Below are 17,669 nucleotides of genomic sequence, written 5' to 3'. Positions count from 1 at the left end.
TCACCCCACCTCTCAAGGAAGGTATAATCCGATTAACCTTATCCCTAGAGAGGTAATCTTGTTCCTAGAAGCCTGACGAAGAATAATTCCTCTTTCCAGGAATTATTAATTTGGCTAAACAGCTTCGGTCTTAATCCATTGACCTTTCTTAGATATGTGATCCATAGTCTGTCTACTTACATGTACTTTCAATCATCATTCGTTAAGTGTTGTAGTAATGATCCTCTAGCTAATAATTCCTACTAACTTGTGGATTACAACACCACTCCCCTCCTTAAACACGCATATGTCCCCATATGCATCATTGCAATGGTTCCATTAGTGTAAGGACCTGGAGGATGCACCCACCATATGTGTACAACTAAAAAATCATCCAATAAGTTCATCATACACACAATGAAATACATTAAAATTTTCCCCGACATAACTCACAACACTTCTCCAACATATACATTATATTCACATCATAGCACAGGTAAAATAGTCTGTAATAATTTTTCCCATCTCCAACAATGCACATATACCTAAACTGCTGACATATAATTACATACAAACATAACCATAAAATTACATGGACCAGAATGCTGGCACTTAAACAGAAATGACACTAGTCATTAATATATACACAACACATATATATCTAAGGTTCTTCATCCTTAGTAATTATAATTTAACATCTTGCCCTGTACTGTTGACATAAGGGCTTACAATGATCACACAATGTTTCACTGGCCTCCTCCACAATTGGCAGCATCACTTCTCTTGTCTTCGTGTCCCATGGTTGCTAGGTCATAGATCCTCCATGACCCAGACAAAACCCAGGCTGTCCAGCCTGGTGAATGTTGTCAATGTCCCATCGTTGCTCTGAGCTAACGTGATCCTGGCCTCCAGAGCAACGGAGATTTCTACCCCAGGGTCATGTTCCCTTGGGTTTGTGCTGACGTCTCGTTCCAGGGCACCAATCCCAGAACGCTGTAGATCCCTCACAGCTCTCTGGACTAGGCCCATCCGCCCAGAGTGTGTCCACCTGTATTCACACCTTCCCGACCGCTGTACCTGCAAAATATTCCCTCAGAGCCCCCTGGCTCGATCCCATTATTACATAACCCCCTCGGCTCCTTACTCTCTCCCCGTATATAGCCTGAGCGCAGCTGCAAAACCATTGCAGCTGGCCCTTATCCCTGCTTTGATGTCAGGGGGCGAATTTCGCCTATAACGTCACGTTGGCTTCACTTCCACCCCCCTTTTTTTTCTAGAATAACTGAGTGTAGCCTCATAGCTTCCCTTCTACTCTACCTGAAGCTCTGTGACATGATCCCGGGGGACCTTCTCAATCCTAACACTCAGTAATGGTGCCGATGAGGTAATATACAGTATATACATACACATACATTATCACAATAAATACCTCATTAAAATAATTTCACACTTATGTCACTAAAACATCATACTGCCACTGGCTCGCCTCTAGCGAGATTCCTGTAACAACTTAATAAGAAATTAGTATATCTACTTCGCTCGTCCACTGCAACCACCAACACCTGAAATTTTGAAATTCTACATTATAATCTTATCCATAAGACTTACCCACTCCGACACACCATCACCTCTGGTCAACCCAACCACTGATGACCTCATTATAACACCACACTCCATACCAGGCGTCCAAACGCCACAACACTACACCACCCACTACACATGCTACTCTACACCACACTCTTCACACTACCCCACACTCTACAAAACTACCATGCCCATGCACCACTACACACCACACTCTACACACTACCCCACACTCTACACACTACCATGCCCATGCACCACTCAACACCACACTCTACACACTACCCCACACTCTACACACTACCCCACACTCTACAAAACTACCATGGCCATGCACTACTCTACAGTACATACTATGCTCCTTCTGTGTTCATGACCCCACGAGAGCGGGTCGGATAGCGATGTGTCACCGTCGCCTGTGGACTTTGTCCTCGGTCCTGCGAAGGCTGCTCTGTGTTATCTACCCTTGATTGCCAACTCCTCGTACCCCTACCTATGTCCTCAGCCGCTGGTGTGCTCTCCCCTGGCACACTCCCCGTAGGGTATGGCTCCTCACTTGCCTGACCGGTCAGTGTATAGACGCGGTCTGGGTGACAGGAGAACACGTGCCCTGTGTTTAGCACCTTAACCTTCACTTCTGCATTCTTTTTGCTAATTACCCGACATGGCCCCACAAACTTGGGTGCCAACTTACCTTCTGCCTGAGCGTGCATCTGCTTCACGAATACCCTATCACCTTCATTGATCACCTTTGCTTGGACCTTGTTCCGCGCATTATAATATGCCTCTGCTACCTCTGTCGACTTTCTTAAATGTAGTTTCACCAAGTCAAAGGCCTTGGTTGCTCGCCTACAGACAACACTTTTGAAGTCTAACGCATAGCATGGCGGTTGCTTGCTTGTGAACGTCGTGAACGGAAGTCGGGGATCGAACCCATGCAACAAAAAATGCGGGGTTTCTCCCACCGACCTATTGAACGCCGTGTTGAGCGCCGACTCCACCATCGACAAACTCTGATCCCATGCAAGCACATCATCAGCAGCCAAATGCCGCAGAATACTGATTACTTCAGCATTGTGTCTTTCAACCAAACCATTCGCCGATGGTCGATATGCCAGCACTGGAGTATGTTTGAATTGATACACACTCGCGATGCTTTGAAATACTTGATTGATAAACTCTGACCCTTGGTCTGACACAACTTGTTGAGGAGCCCCAAACCTGGTTAACACACTTTCCACCATGGCCTGGGTCACATCCTCTGCCGACTTAGAACGGAGTGCACTCACCACAGTGAACCGTGTGAGTGCATCCACTGCTACAAATATGTACCTCGCCCCTGAATGAGCTTGTGGTAGCGGCCCAATGAGATCTATGTGTACTCTCTCGAAGGGAGTACTCACCTCCGGCCACCTACGCAAAGGTTCCGCCCCCAACCTATGTGCCTTGTACCTCAGACAACTGTCACAAGAGGCTACATAGACCTTGATATCTTTACCCATGGATGGCCAATAGAACCTTTGACGTGCCCTCTGCAACGTCTTGGACTCCCCTCCATGGCCTGCTGCTGGGATGTTATGACACAGATACATTGCAGTCCTCTGGAACTCCGGTGTCAAGACTGCCTGGTATACTGGTTCAGACCGTATACCCGAAACCCTACCAAGATGATACAACACCTCATCTTCAACCACAAACTCATCCACTGGGGCTGGAAGTGACTTCCTCAACTCCGCACGCTGACCCCTCAAAAACTTCCTTACCTCCCCCCACAGGGGGTGACCTTCCTGACTCCGTATCAACTCCCTCACATTCCACGACACATCTTCCTCCCCCCTTTCACTCACCACTGCTACATTGTGACACCTTGACAACGCGTCAGCGACCACATTGCTTTTCCCTGGTACATGTTCAAAGTTTGTAATGTTAAACTCTGAGAGCGAGGTAACCCACCGTGCCAGCCGCTGACAAGGCTCCTTGGACTCGAACACATACTTAAGGGGTTTGTGATCGCTTCTGAGCCAAATTTCATGTCCAAGCAAGATGTACCGGTTTCGTTGTAATATGAATGTGATCGCTAGCGCTTCCCTCTCAATCGTACTATAGTTCCTCTCTGCAGGACATAGTACTCGTGAACAAAATGCAATGGGACGCTCCCGTCCTCGCTCATCCACCTGAGCTACCACACCACCTATCGCTGCGCCAGAAGCATCCGCATACACCAGAAACGGTTTGCTAAAATCTGGGTGCGCCAAGATACTGCGAGAGCTGACAGCAGCCCTCAGTACCTGGAACGCCTGCTGTTGTTCCTTCCCCCACACGAACTCTGCAAGTCCACTGATCTGATGTAATGGTCTTGCAATTTTTGAAAAATCTTTAATAAATCGCCGATAATAGCTAACCAACCCCAGGAAAGATTTGCACTCTTTCTTGTTCTGTGGAACTGGGAACTCTTGAATATCCCTGGTTTTATCTGGCAATGGACTGATACCCATCCGGCCCACTGTATGACCCAGGAATGTTACCGATTCTCCAAAAAAACTGCATTTTTCGAAATTCACTTTGAGGTTGTGTGACCTCAACCTTAGCAAGAGTTTCCTCAAATTATGCATGTGCTCCTCTAATGACTTTCCCAGCACGATTACGTCATCGAGGTACAGCAACGCTGTGGGACCTATCAACCCCGATAATACACTCATCATTAGCCTACTGAACACAGCAGGTGCTGACTTCAACCCGAAAGGAAGTCGTTTATATTGCCAGAGCTCGTTGCACGCACTAAACGCTGTGATTTCCCTCGACTCTTCCTCCAGCGGTATCTGGTGATACCCACTGAGCAGGTCTAATGTGGTAAAATATTGTGTACCCTTCAAGTGTGTCAATGTGTCCTGTATGTTAGGTAATGGGTATGCTTCGTCTTTCGTCAGCTTGTTTATTCTGCGGAAATCTACGCATAACCTCACTCCCCCATTCTTTTTCCTGACTACTACGAGAGGGCTGTGCCACGGTGAACTGGATGGTTCAATGATATCATGCTCCCTTAGCTGGCTTATCTCCTCTTTCACCTCCCTCTGGTGTGCCACTGGTATGCTATATGCTCTCGTATATACTGGATGTGCGCCCTCTACGTCAATTCTATGTGCTCCTTGAGTAATGCACCCTGGGGGTTCCCCTCTCAACGCAAAAACATCCGGGAACTCCCTGACTAAGCCCCTTAAGGCTTCCTTAACCTCCCTTTCCATGGACATCCTATCCACTATTCCCATTAATTTATCCATTCTATCCTCATCGCCCTCACTCTGACTTACTGACATGGCTGCAATAATCTCCTCCACAGGGTGCCCCCACGCTACCTGTGTATGCCTACTCAAGGTGACTGGCCACCGAGAGGGATTAAAAACCCTCAAACGAATTACCCCTTCATTTATGTCTTCAATAGTCTCCATTATCACCAACCCTGCTGGATTATCCAATGGCTCAATTTGCACAACGTCTACTCCCTTGGCTTTACATGCCATTTTAATCACTAAGGACGCTTCTCCCGGAATGGTGACATCCTTGGGTACCGTGACTGCCCACTGTATATTCTGGTCCCCAGCCGAGTTACCACAGTTACCCCTCACTACTGCTACTCCTTCTCTACTCCTCACCTTGTTAACGTCTACCGCTTGACCCCCACATACCAATTTATTCCCCCTTGCGCTGAACGCTATGGTACATGAGTATTTTTCGAGGAAATCAATTCCCAAGATAATGTTGGTATGTTTCAGCCCTATATCTTGTATTACTACAAAACTATGTTTAAACCATCTATCTTCTAGCTGGAAATCCACAGTTGTCTCACCCAACACCCGCAACGCATTATCCCCCACCGCCGTTAATCTCCTGTTGTTAGGTATCAGCCTGACGTCTGATCCTAACACGCTACGACTCATGATGGACACGGAAGCACCGGTGTCCACCAAGGCTGTATAGATAGTGCCCTTTAACCGTAAATGCACCTTTATGGGATGACCCGACCCGACGGTACACAACCACTGTCCGCCACCCCCTACTGTACACACTGGGTAATTAGGCGGAACAAAAAGCTTACACTGCCAGGCCACGTGACTACCGTCACCACACAGCTTACACACTTTTGTCTGCTTAGGTCGTTCTGGCTCGTGTTTACCTGCAGTGTACCCCGTTCCCCGGGGATACCCTCTACCGGTACCCTGGTTCTGGTGGTACATTCCTGTTGCTCCCTGAGCAGGCGAGTATCGTGGTGGAGCAGGAGTGAACCTGCCTCCACGTGCCCCTTGATTATAGCCTCCTCGCTGCCCACGAGTACCCTGATGGGGTCCCCACGACACCCCACTCGTATTGTGTCCCTGGAACACCCTTGGCTCCCAGCCCTTATTATTGTTACGTCGAGGAGCACCTCGCCCCTTGCCCTTGGAATGTGTGACCCCCGCCGCGGGTCCATCCTCCACTGGCTGAGCTACTGGGGCCCAGAGCTGAGCCTGTCTCTCTTGCGTGTCTGCAAGATTTGCCTGTTCCTTAGGGGACACTTCTTTGAAAATGTCATCCTCTGTCAGTTTATGTGTCGGGCTATTCTCCGCCCAAAACACTGCATGTTTCACCGCTTCCTTAAAAGACTTAGCTTCCCTGCAGTGTAACGCACTTTCCCGCGGTAATGCACCGAAAAAAACACTCCGTTGCATAGAATCTCTTACTACCCCCGTGAACTGCGTTTCCGTCCGCTCAATCACATCACCCAAGAGTCTTATTCTATGACCAAACGCCCTTAATTGTTCCCCTGGTTCTCGTTTAAGTGCAGCTAACTGAGCCTTTAGTTCTACTGCATCGTGCTGCACATCGTAATGATCTATCAGTTCCTGCTTAAACTCGCTATAACTATTTATTTCTCTAATTTCCGCCGAGTTGAGCAGGGTCTTTGCTTCCCCTTTCACCTTGGAATATGCCAATGCAATCTTTGCCTGATCCGACCATGACCCCACACTAGTCGCCTTCTCTAGAGCAAAGAAAAATGTTCTAATATCCGTCAGTAACTGACCTTTCGAATCCCGTTTGGCGCCCCAAAACGTGGGTATGTCTCCATATACCTTAGGTCCTGCGTTAGTCGTCTCATGCGTGCTCAACACATTTTTCAACCACTGTGCAACCTGCCCAATTGTCTCTGACGCTGCCGCCTGCGCCGTAAGCAACGCCGCCGTGTTATCACCACTCTCACCCTGACCGACATTACTCGTGGCCTGGCCACTGGCGCCCCTATTACTACCCGTACCCGTCATGGCTACTCGCCCCTTATGTGCTCGTGTATGAACCAGCTTGACGCTTTACCGTACAGTAACCTTACTTGGCCTTATTCCCTTAATCTCACTAGAATCACTTATAATTTTAAGCCTCCATTAACAACGTCACTTATCAGTTATCCACACTACTGTTTCCACCCCTTAGGGGACCTTTCCCTGCCGCACAACGTGGCCACTCCACTTGGCCACACACCTTGGCCCCACACCCCACTATGGCCACTCACTGGCCCACACACCTTCCCTTCCTCACTCCAATATCCACCGTTCTGAACACAACCCGACGTCTACCAATTCCCGAACATTCCCTCACCAACTAAACCAGTAACACACTTCCTTCATCTCTCAAAGTGTTCCAAACCTGTTTGCGCTGCCACCAAATATGTTGTGAACCTGAACCCCGGTTCATTCCGAACACAGCGATTACACAACACATAACACCTTGCCTCAGCAACCGTTACTACCACCGTGTACTCCTACACACACCGGACCCTTGAGGCGTACCACTAGGTTTGTACTGGAACACAATGAATGAACATACGGAAGGTATTTAAAGGCCGTCGGGTTTTGTCATTTAATTACAAAGAATAGACTCTGACAAATAATACTATATTAATTAACATACTCTATTAGGTCAATACACTTCCAATACCCATAGACCACTTGACCTCCACGATCACCACACACACTCGTAACTTCTGCCTAAGTCCCTAATACGGAATGATTACTACAACGCTCCACACCCGGTTAGTCTTTCATTCAATACTCACATACTGCAGACTTAACTTCGTCACTAAGATCACATCAGGTTCTCGCATAGCTGTCTGCTACACTTCGCTGCTGCCACAAACGGAGATGCGGAGGACTCCCCAGTTCCACTCCCACAATCAGACTGACTCCAGTCAGCCATCTCCCTCAACCATTTCACCCCACCTCTCAAGGAAGGTATAATCCGATTAACCTTATCCCTAGAGAGGTAATCTTGTTCCTAGAAGCCTGACGAAGAATAATTCCTCTTTCCAGGAATTATTAATTTGGCTAAACAGCTTCGGTCTTAATCCATTGACCTTTCTTAGATATGTGATCCATAGTCTGTCTACTTACATGTACTTTCAATCATCATTCGTTAAGTGTTGTAGTAATGATCCTCTAGCTAATAATTCCTACTAACTTGTGGATTACAACACCATACATGGAAAATGAATAGTTTCTGGGCACGTAGCCTAACCTCCAAATACTGGCATAATATTATATATAATTTATCACTATATGTTCACATCAAAATCTCTAGAAAGATATACACAACACAGTAAATTTATCACTTGTTCCTGGTGCCTGTACACACCAATAATCAACATAAGTATTATAAGTACTCTTGATAGTACTACACGGCAAACTGGTGCCTTACTGTGACACGGGTGAGACTTGCTCACGACATATAAAATCCTCAGGCTAGATAATATAGCCGAATAACATAGCTAACTAAAGGGGAATGGGGAGGGAACTAGAAACACCTACTTCAACCTATCCTCCGATGAGATTCGAGATGTAGCTCCTGGTCCTCGTGTCGGGAACGCCCCCACACGACACGTCGTCGTGTCCTACCGGAACCACTCGTCGTCCCACCGTTTAGCGCGTCGTCTCCGTGCCTTCTTCCTCTGCAGGTCCGTGCTCCTTCCTGACTTCTTGAAGGGTTGGAGTCGGTCTCCTGGCCGTCGTTTTCTTCCAACAACGGCTGCCGCCTACGTTTCAGCTGCAGTCGTTCGGATTCCCCAAATAGTCCTCTCCTTCCTCAGCTACCCAGTGGCTCTGTCAGCCACTACGCTGTCACGAACTGGTGAACTGCCACAGACGTCACTGCATGGCTTCAATGCTTCTTGCACAGTAGCTGACTGGAGCACTTGTTGCTCAAATAACCGTCGATTCCCTCTCTGGTTCAACACATGAACTAGGGAAGACCTCACAGAGTACTGGCAGACTTCAGGTGACGCGTAAATCCACGGGAGCGGGAAACAACTGTCAAACTGACAGGACCAATCGTCGCACGTCCAACCTCGTTGACGTGTCGTGTCTGACTGATGTCGCCAGCGCGGCGCGCGGCCTGGACCCCCTTCCTTCGTGACGTCACTTTCGCTACGGGAAGTTTTCATTGGCTCCCGGTGCCACATTGCTGTCGGTGACCAATCCGGTGCCACTGACGTCACACGGTTTTGGCGGGGAATCAGGAAGGCCAGCGCCATCTTGGCTCCCTAAAGGGCCTATACCACAGGCCAAAATATTACTATTTCACAAATTTCTCGGCTCTCCGAGAACACTTCACTCTCTCCCATATATCAAATTGTAGCCTGCTACGTAGAGAACGCTTGGGAAAAGTAGACATGACTCTTACTGCAGGCGTGGGAGAATTATAAGGGGGGGAACACCGTCACAACACACACCCACACACACACACACACACACACACACACACACACACACACACACACCGTGTGGGTTGTGGGTTCAAGAAGACCTGGACAAGCTGCAGGAATGGTCGAACAAATGGATGTTAGAGTTTAACCCAAGCAAATGTAATGTAATGAAGATAGGAGTAGGAAGCAGGAGACCAGATACAAGGTATCACTTGGGAGATGAAATACTTCAAGAGTCAGAGAGAGAGAAAGACCTGGGGGTTGATATCACGCCAGACCTGTCCCCTGAAGCTCATATCAAGAGGATAACATCAGCAGCATATGCCAGGTTGGCTAACATAAGAACGGCCTTTAGAAACTTGTGTAAGGAATCTTTCAGAACATTATATACCACATATGTCAGACCAATCCTGGAGTATGCGGCTCCAGCATGGAGTCCATATCTAGTCAAGCATAAGACTAAACTGGAAAAGGTTCAAAGGTTTGCCACCAGACTAGTACCCGAGCTGAGAGGTATGAGCTACGAGGAGAGACTACGGGAATTGAACCTCACTTCGTTGGAAGACAGAAGAGTTAGGGGGGACATGATCACCACATTCAAGATTCTCAAGGGAATCGACAGGGTTGATAAAGATAGGCTATTTAACACAAGGGGCACACGCACTAGGGGACACAGGTGGAAACTGAGTGCCCAAATGAGCCACAGAGATATTAGAAAGAACTTTTTTAGTGTCAGAGTGGTTGACAAATGGAATGCATTAGGAAGCAATGTGGTGGAGGCTGACTCCATACACAGTTTCAAGTGTAGGTATGATAGAGCCCAATAGGCTCAGGAACCTGTACACCTGTTGATTGACGGTTGAGAGGCATACCAAAGAGCCAGAGTTCAACCCCCGCAAGCACAACTAGGTGAATACAACTAGGTGAGTACAACCTTAGACGCCACTACACCACGCCAACACAACCCTACACGCCCCTAAACGCCACTACACAGCACTGCACGCCACAATACTTCACTGCACAGCACTGCACGCCACTACACGCCCCCACACATGCAACTACACAACCCTACACGCCACTACACGCCACAGCATGCCACAACACGCAACTATACATCCCTACACGCCACAACGCGTCCCCTAAACACCCCTACACACCACTACACGCTCTTATACGCCCCTACACGCCACAACACGCCCCTACACACTACTACACGCCACTTTGCGCCACTTCACGCCCCTACACAACTGTTCACGTCACTACACCACACCTACACATGCCACTACAATGCGCCCTTACACAACTATACACGCCACTACACCACGCCAACACACGCCCTTACACAACTCCTACACGCCACTACACCACGCGCTTACACACCACTATACGCCACAACACATCCCTACACGGCCTTACATGCCACTACACGCCCCTACACGCCACTACACACCATTATACGCCCCAAAACGCCACTACACAACCCTGCACGCCCCATACACGCCACTACACAAACCTGCATGCAACTACACGCCCCTACATACCCCTACACGCCACAACACCGTGCCAACACACGCCCCTACACAACTCTGCACGCCATTACACGCCCTTATTCGCCACTACACGCCACTATACGCCCCTATACGCCGATACACAACCCTGCACGCCACTATGCGCCACTACACAACCCTGCACGCCCCACACACACCCCTACACGCCACTACTCAACCCTGCACGCCACTACAGGCCCCATAAACGCCTCTACGCAACCCTGCACGCCACTACACGCCCTTATATGCCACTACACGTCACTATACGCCTATACACCCCACTACTCAACCCTGCACGCCACTACACGACCCTGCACACCACTACACGCCCCACACACGCCCCTACACGCTACTACACAACCCGGCATGCCACTACACGCCATAACACCCCGTCAAACGCACGCCAACACACGATCCTACACAACCCTACACGCCACTACACTCCACAGCATGCCACAACACGCCACTATACAACCCTGCACACCACAACGCGTCCCCTAAACACCCCTACACGCTCTTATACGCCCCTACACGCCACAACACGCCCCTACACACTACTACACGCCACTACATGCCACTGCACGCCACTACATGCCCCTACACGCCCTTACATGCTCCTACACGGTTCTGGTATAACTGCATAAGGCTTTTGTGCTGGCTAGGGTTCGAGTGTCCTGGTGGGAAAGAGTTCTAATATTGTATAACTTCACTTGCGTGTTTAGGCATGTTGTGCATTAAACATAGACACAGTGTTCTCCCATATTAATAGGGACTTGATGAAACAACGTGAGTAACCCCTCGCAAGCTCTATTTGCCCTTGGGAGGTGGTAATCTTAGTGGGATTCAAATACCCCGAAATTACCATCTCTTTTAGGGGTCTGAGTTTGGTACAGTGGGTTAAAGGCGTACCTGTTATGAGATTAAAGGCGTACCTGTTTATCATTAGGTTTGGCTACAAATTCGTCTGTGTTTACATTTGAAGGCTATATACAAGCATTGTCTCATGCTTTGTTTGTTCATCTGTCAGAAGATGCTCACCAAATTGATTGGGAGATGGCTTCTTCAATAACGAATTGTAAAAGCACTTATAACAGAAACATAATTGAATCTGCTTTGATACAGATTACAAAAGAAATAAATTTGAACATTAACAGTGGTTTATATAACTTAGATCCATTTTTGATAGATCAATTAAAGGACAATTTGAGTAGGATCATTGGAACACATTTGTCTCACTAATTCATTGTAAATGTTTACTATCTTATGCTATTATAATGTGTATGCCAGTTAGTAGGTAAGGATAGGACCTGCATCGTATGGGTTAATAGGCCTTCAGCATTTCTTGCGCGGCTCATATTTGGTTCCACCTAATTCCTATTCATTTGTTATTGTACCTCACCTCACTCCACCATTCAGTCCTGCAAATTTATGTCCAATACTTGACCTGTAAAACCACTCCTTCTGAAGATGTATGAATATACGGAAATTCCTGTTTCAATTTTCCTCTGTTGTCTGACACGGATATATATATATATATATATATATATATATATATATATATATATGTCGTACCTAGTAGCCAGAACGCACTTCTCAGCCTACTATGCATGGCCCGATTTGCGTAATAAGCCAAGTTTTCATGAATTTATATATTTTCTCTAATTTTTTTCTTATGAAACGATAAAGCTACCCATTTCATTATGTATGAGGTCAATTTTTTTTTATTGGAGTTAAAATTAACGTATATATATGACCGAACTTAACCAACCCTACCTAACCTAACCTAACCTATCTTTATAGGTTAGGTTAGGTTAGGTAGCCGAAAAAGGTAGGTTAGGTTAGGTAGGTTAGGTAGTCGAAAAACAATTAATTCATAAAAACTTGGCTTATTAGGCAAATTGGGCCTTGCATAGTAGGCTGAGAAGTGCGTTCTGGCTATTAGGTACGACATAATATATATATATATATATATATATATATATATATATATATATATATATATATATATATATATATATATATATATATACATATAATCCATTAAGTAAGTAAGTAAGTAATTATCAAAAGAAGGCACCAAACCGGGAAGGCTATGTAGCACCATCAAATACGCAAAATAATCAGAGGGCGCTAAATATCACCAAGGATGCCAATACGAGAACAAAAACGCATAAGGCGAACAATATCAAAAGTATCCGAGTCACCAAGAATTCTATCGAGGGACAGGTGACCGCGAGGGGCGGTCGGAAAGCAAGACACACGCTCGTCCTGGAAGTCAGGACATTCAAGAAGGACATGCACGACCGTAAGAGGGACAATGCAACTAGGACAATAAGGAGCAGGGCGGCGCTCCATCAAGTGACCATGGGTTAAGCGAGTATGGCCAATACGCAACCTCGCCAGAGCTGTTTCCCACCGCCGGTTACGGTGGAAGGAGGACGGCCACGAGGAAACACAACATTTAAGAGTACGTAGCTTGTTACCAGTAACAGACAACCAAGAAGCCTGCCAACGGGTAAGGACTGAGGAATGGATAACTGGGTAAAAGTCGGAATACGGAATGCCTTTACGAGAGATGGGACAAGAGCGGACAGCTTCCTTAGCGGCAGCATCCGCACGCTCATTTAAAGACACACCAATATGGCTGGGAACCCAACAAACTCAACCGACTTAAATTTACTGTGAACGAGAAACAGCCAATGCTGGATCTCGACAACTACTGGATGAACCGGATTAAAGGACCCGAGAGCCATGAGGGCACTACGAGAGTCAACAACAACCACAAAGGAAGACTGACAACGAGAAAGCAGGAGACGAAGAGCATAGAGAATAGCATAAAGTTCTGCTGTAAAGATGCTAGTCTCCGGAGGCAAGCGACACATATAAGTGCGATCAGGAAAAACAACAGAGTAGCCAACACCGTCCGCTGACTTAGACCCATCGGTGAAGACAGAAACGGAGCGGGAGTGAGAAGAAAAGTGCTCGAGGAAAAGGCGTTTTAGAACCGTAGGAGGGGTGAAAGCTTTAGTGATACGGGTCAAGGAAGTACAAAACCGCGGAAGAGGGACCCTCCACGGGGGCAAAGAAGGAACAACACGAGGAGAAACATCAGAAATACGAACGGAGAGAGAATCCTGTAGGCGAGATAACCGGACAGAAAGAGGGAGGTGGTGAAGAGGAACAGGAACCGCAGGAGGGGTAAAAGTTAAAGCACGACAGAGGCGAGAGGAAGGATGTTGCAAGGACCGCGCAAGATAGCGAAGACAGTAGCGATCACGGCGGTCCTGGAGAGACAGGAAGCCAGTGTCAACATACAAGCTAAGGATGGGAGTCGAACGAAAGGCACCAGAACTGAGGCGCAACCCAGTATGGTGCAAAGCATCAAGATGGCGAAGAGTAGAAGGAGAAGCAGACGAGTAAGCAGGGCAACCATAATCGAGCTTAGACAGGACGAGAGAGGAATGTAAAGCAAGGAGAGTGCGCCTATCTGCCCCCCAAGAAGTATGGGACAAGACCCGAAGGAGGGTAAGGGCCTTAGAGCACTCAACACGGAGGTAAGAGATATGGGGAGACCAAGACAAACGAGTGTCAAGGAATAACCCCAAAAGCTTCGCGGAATCTTTGTATGCAAGGGGATGACCATAAAGTGACAAAGAGGGACGAAGAACAACCCCTTTCCGCGTAAAAGTCATGGCACAAGTCTTAGAAGTAGAGAACTTGAAGCCATGACCTGTGGCCCAAGACGACACGGCATCAATTGCAAGTTGAAGCCGGCGTTGAAGGAGAGGCGAATCATCACCCTGACAACAAAGGGTAAGATCATCGACATAGAGAGCGGAGAAGACACCAGAAGGAAGAGAGGAAAGAAGACCATTGAGGGCAACAAGAAAAAGAGTAGTGCTCAGAACACTACCCTGGGGCACACCTTCGTATTGCTGAAAAGAGGGAGAGAGAGCGGTACCAAGGCGCACCCGAAAGGAACGACGAGAGAGGAAGCTGCGGAGAAAGAGAGGGAGATGACCACGAAGGCCAAAAGAATGAAGTTGAGATAGGATATGATAACGCCAAGTGGTGTCGTAAGCCTTTTCTAGGTCAAAAAGGACGGCAACAACGGAGGTCTTCGCAGCAAAAGCAGTACGAATATAGACCTCCAAGTTCACCAGGACATCTGTCGTGCTGCGGCACTTGCGGAAACCAAATTGAGAAGGGGAGAGGAGGTGATGGTGTTCCAGGAACCACATCAGACGAACGTTAACCATACGTTCAAAGAGTATAATCCATTAAACTACAAGATGAAATTTATAACTACTAAAACAAACCATTCTATTAAACTTACGTGAAGTGATCAGAAGTGAAACTTGATACCTAACACATAGATACTAAACTCTATAACAAATATTTATATAATGACTACAAATCTACAAAAAATGTATATAAAATACAAACAAAATAAAGAACAATTATAAAGTACTAACCAAAATCTAATAAAAAACTCAAATATTAAATAAAATAAATACCAAAAAATGTATAATATATCCTAAATAAAAGATTATATTAATGTACAATGTCAAGACTTGAAATAAGTAAGAAAGGGCAAAGACATGGTAAACTAAACAAAAAAATCAAACTACCAAAATGAACTATAAATCAAATTACAGGGCCTACTGTGCACTATACAGTGTACAATTGAACAGCTGAAAGGTTGCTATTTAACAGAGGCCGCAGCTCCTTCATATATAAGGATTCCATTACTCTCAAATCTGACTGGCCATTCATACAAGTGTCCAGAATTTTAAAATCAGATTCCAGCAGAGAATGATCAAACTCATAACAATGGTTTCTAATCTCCGAAAATGCTGGTTTACACAATGGTAATCCAGTCCTAAAAGATAATCCCCGGTACTCAAGTATCTTAATCTTAAAGTTCTGAATGGAACTCCCGACATTTCCAGCATTACAGCTGGAACAATTATACATATATACGACATTTGACCACAAGGGGGTAGGCACTTTATCTTTAAATTTAAAATAAGAGCCTATGGTATTTGTGTTGACAAAAATAAATCTAAAGTCTACTTGAGGATAACACTGCTGCAACAGTCTCCTCAAACGACTCCTTACAGAAAAGCTAATACTGCCATAAAATGGTAATTTAATATATTTAAGATCCCTTTCCACTGTAGTAATCCTACACGATGGGTGAAACTTCTTATTTAAGAAATTCCTTATAAAAGTATAAACCATATGCAAAGGATAACCATTATTTGAAAAAAAAATTTCACAAGAAAATTAATTTCCTGATCAAAGTTATTCCAATTAGAACATAAAACAAAGGCCCTATTCAGTAGAGTGTTAATTGCATTTTTCTTAAAAATATCAGGAACAAAGGGATTAAAATTTAAACCTAAACCAGTAAAGGTTGGTTTCCTAAAAACATTAGTGTTGAACCCATTAAGGTTATTCACTTTTACATCAAGAAACGACAATGAATTATCAACTTCACACTCTGCAGTAAAACGTATATTACTATGTTGTGCATTAAGATACTCTCTAAATTTCTCAATATGACATTGGTCCCTAAACAACAGAAAAGTGTCATCTACATATCTCCTGTACAAGACTGGTTTAAAGGCCGAAGGACAATTATCAAGCCAATTTATTTCGTGAAAACTCAAAAAAGCATTAGCCAGTGCAGGACCTAAAGGAGACCCCATTGCTACTCCATCAATTTGTTTATAATAAATATTATTAAACATAAAGATGGAGTCTTTAACTGCTATTTCTAACAGCCGTCTGAATATTTTACTACAAAATCCAGACACTAAGTTAGTGTCAGCAAATAATTGACTTACACAGATATCAATGGTTTCCAACAGAGGAATATTAGTAAAAGTGATTCAACATCGAAACTGGCCATTATAGTTGGGAACTCAAAATTTAAAGAGGAAAGTTCTTTTACAAAATCCTGAGAATTTCTCACAGTAAATTCATTATGCGTTAATGGTTCTAATAATGGAACCAGAAACTTAGCCAGTTTATAATTAAAAGTGCAATCGCTGATAAAATAGGACGAATCGGTATACATGTTTTATGAACTTTAGGTAACCCACATAAGATGCCAGGCTTAGAGCCAGTTGCAAGTAATTTAGTATAATCAAAAAGAGAGTCTTTCAGACTTCTTAAAACTCTATTCAGTTTATCCTCACATTTCAAAATATACGAGAATGGGTCTATATCAACCAACGTAAATTTAGAGGGGTCTTCTAACAACCTTTCCACCTTATTCACATACTCTAACTTGTCCAAAACCACTATACCCCTACCTTTATCTGGCCTGGTAATGCAAATACTCCTATCATTCTTTAAGCCATTAATACACTCCAATTTCCTTTTGTCAAAAGGAGGGAATGTAGATTTATATTTACCAAAGTCGTTAAAGACTTCATGTGCTAAGGAGGAAACAGTACTGATGATATTGGTCCAACTATAATTTGTACCAGTCCTTAGGGTACAAGTTTTCAATGTATTGCATAACCGCTCAAAACCTAAAAAATGATTAACAAATTTAGGTTTTTTACACGTCAACCCGAAGTCTAACCCTAGAGAGAGAAGTTCTTTCTCAATGGGAGACAGAACTCTCTTTGAAAAATTGAAAACCACCTTATCAGGGTCCACCGAATTAAATGAAGGTATACCCAAGTTACGCAATTTCTTCTCGTGAATAAGTCTACATTTTTCAACCCTTTTATCATTATAATTTTCATATTTACATTTTAAGGATGCAAAATCAACCCAGGAAACCAAGATCTTGAATTTCTCCAAGTACACGTGCAATT

The sequence above is a fragment of the Procambarus clarkii genome, chromosome 31 (genome assembly GCF_040958095.1).
Source record: "Procambarus clarkii isolate CNS0578487 chromosome 31, FALCON_Pclarkii_2.0, whole genome shotgun sequence".
In the NCBI taxonomy this organism is placed as follows: domain Eukaryota; kingdom Metazoa; phylum Arthropoda; class Malacostraca; order Decapoda; family Cambaridae; genus Procambarus; species Procambarus clarkii.
This window is presented reverse-complemented; position numbering follows the sequence as displayed.